The 2,761-nt window shown below is 36.9% G+C and overlaps 1 long non-coding RNA gene across 1 annotated transcript; it reads left to right on the forward strand.

The window, feature by feature from the left end:
• The first annotated feature begins 448 nt into the window (after positions 1-448).
• On the forward strand, positions 449-2,020 carry LOC121918225. Its single transcript, XR_006101188.1, has 2 exons — positions 449-587; positions 1,968-2,020. It is a non-coding gene; the product is annotated as an uncharacterized LOC121918225 (long non-coding RNA).
• Positions 2,021-2,761: the final 741 nt, after the last annotated feature.

Raw genomic sequence — 2,761 nt, forward strand, 5'->3', positions numbered from 1 at the left:
TGTTTCAACTCCAGAGGGGTTCCAAGCATAGTAGAAATATTCTCCTAAAGATTTTGGGACATTTTGGGAGGAAAATCTACCTCTTAGGAACCACAAAAAGAGCTTTGGGGGATTCATGCAGCCTAGTGATCACACTTTGCCCAATCTTGATCTAAATCTGTCTTAATCAGTTTAACTGGGCTTGTTTAAAAATGTCTCTATTTCATTTAATGATGGAAAATCTAAATGTTCTTAGAAGTGAAGTGTTGTCATAAACTATTGTAGCGATCCCAGATCTTGTATGTACGCTGACACGTGGGCACTTACTTTAAGTAAATTCAAAAGGTTGTGATAGCGATGGCTTAAATTTACAGTGGTAATTATCACAAGTTATCTGAAGTCTAAATCTGTTCTCTCTTTATTATTAATTGAAAGATACTATAATGTAACAAGTGCCTGTAAACTCAAGTAATACAGAGGTTCTCTGATGAGTTTTAAAAAATGATTTTCAGAATGAATGTGAACAACTAAATTATGCGAAACAGTTAAAAGAAAGACTGGAAGCTTTTACCAGGGATTTCCTTCCTCATATGAAAGAAGAGGAGGAGGTAAGTAGCACTAAGAAATGATTGAAGAATTGTTGTCATCCCCCCCCCCCCCCGGGAACATTACTGTAAGAGGACAAAAAAAAACCCCAACGTTCACAGTTTTTTACTAGCGTGAGTAGACAGTGAGTAAAACTTTTGTTAGAATCTTCAGTCTTTAAAGTAAGGGTGGGGATTATGCTACACTGGACCATTTACTACCCTCTCCAAACATTTGAGATTGGTGAAGAATGTGAGGAGGAGATTACAGAAGTGTCTGACTGCAGGGGTATAAGTAAACAGTTCTGTGATTATCCCCCTCCCTCAATTCTCCTCCAGGACAACGCAACTACATCATCTGCTGAGGTGCTCTGAGGTTCTTCATATGTCTCAGTAGCTTCTTTAATTGCTTCATGTCTAGCTGTAGATACTCCTGCAATCCCTCTCTGCTAGGCCTAAGTGGCCATGAGTGGAGGGTGTCTGAAGCTATATAATAGGTTTGGGAGGAAGGTTATGGTCATTGCAGGAGGAAGGGAATACCAATCTCCACAGCTGTCTAAAATAGACCTACGTTGGCATAGGGTTACCTTACACTTGTATATGCTTCTGGGAAGGTGCCAGCTCATGATTGCCATTGGCCCTCAGGATCCTCCGGAAGGCCAGTTGTACCGTCCAGTTGTCTAAAGACTCATTAAAATATTCAGACAACATAGGCATTCCCGATTCCTTATTAGCAATGGGTTTGCTGAAATTTCAGTAACAAGTAACATCTGTGTTTGCATTTCTAAACCTCAGATGTATTGGGGTAGATATGGCAGTTTCCAACATCCCTTTCTTGAGCAAGGGCTGGGTAGTAGCATGGCTATTTCTGGTGGAAAAATTTAATGTGGTCACATAGTTATTTTACTAGATATTGCAAGAATGAGGCAAACTATTAGATATAAGGCTCTATGTCTGCCATAACATATAGCTCTGGTTGTAGACATTTACCTCTATGTAGCAGAGTAACATGGAAACATGGCAGGATGTTTCTGCTTAGCCTCACATATTTGAAAAATTTAGAAGTGTTATGGGAAAATTTTTGCCCCAACTTTTCCAGATGAGAAAATTATGATTGATGAATATGCAGATCAAGAAAGATTAGAACATATTTTGTAGGAGTGTTCCCTTAGAGAAAAACAGGCTAGTATGATCATTTTTATTTGTGTGGTGAAACCAATAAACAGTATCAGTGGACATGTCCGATTTGATTAGTTATTGTAAATCTCCATACTATTCTTAGTTATGTCTATGTTCTGTTACTTCCAAGTATAGTGTATGTGTTGACAGTATAAGGTTGGGAAAAAAAGAGTATGATGGAATGGGTGGATTGTTCAAGAATTGATAAACTATTGTGCATCTTAGGTTTTCCAGCCAATGTTGATGGAATATTTTACTTATGAAGAATTAAAGGACATCAAAAAGAAAGTAATTGCACAACATTGTTCTCAGAAGGAAACTGTAACAGAAATACGTAGAGGTATTAGTCTCTGGAATCAAGCTGAGGAACTCCAAAAAGCTTTCAAATATTCTGTGGATGAAAAAGCAGATCAAGGTGAACCATTTTGATAACAAGCTTTTGGATGCTTGTTGTCTTCTTTGAAAATATTGTTAACAAATTGCAATGGTGAATAGGGTTATTTAAAAAAAAACACTGAGGGATTTGCGTATGTTTGTTCTTTGTTTCTCAGTAATCTTTATAGTTAAATAAATATGGCCATGGATCTCTGTAAACTTTCTTCCCATTTCAGATTGTACAGTTTTTATTCCAAATATGCTTTTCACTTCCTGATGGAAGGTAGTAGCTTTGCTGTGCAGTAGAGCAAAGATAATAGTCCAGTAGAGGAATAAGTGGGATGTAAAAGGAAATAATTCAGTACCATTAAGTGTTCCAGTTGTATAAACCAGTATCAGTTGAGTTTGAGATGGCTTTGAAACTAATTTTGACTGTAGAAATTCTTTTGAAAATGGATACTAGGAGCTAGTGCCTTAACCCAGAGTGAGATATGTAAATGTTCACAGATTTAAAAACAAAATAAAAAAAATGTTCTGGTAGTATGTCCTTCTGCCAAATTTCCAGAGGAAGCTGTATATACTTGCTTTTTAGTAGACAAACTAGTCAAACCACTTATGAATGGATTCTCATATATTTCAGAAAC

This window comes from Sceloporus undulatus, unplaced genomic scaffold, assembly GCF_019175285.1.
Source record: "Sceloporus undulatus isolate JIND9_A2432 ecotype Alabama unplaced genomic scaffold, SceUnd_v1.1 scaffold_6261, whole genome shotgun sequence".
NCBI classification, from domain to species: Eukaryota; Metazoa; Chordata; class Lepidosauria; order Squamata; family Phrynosomatidae; genus Sceloporus; species Sceloporus undulatus.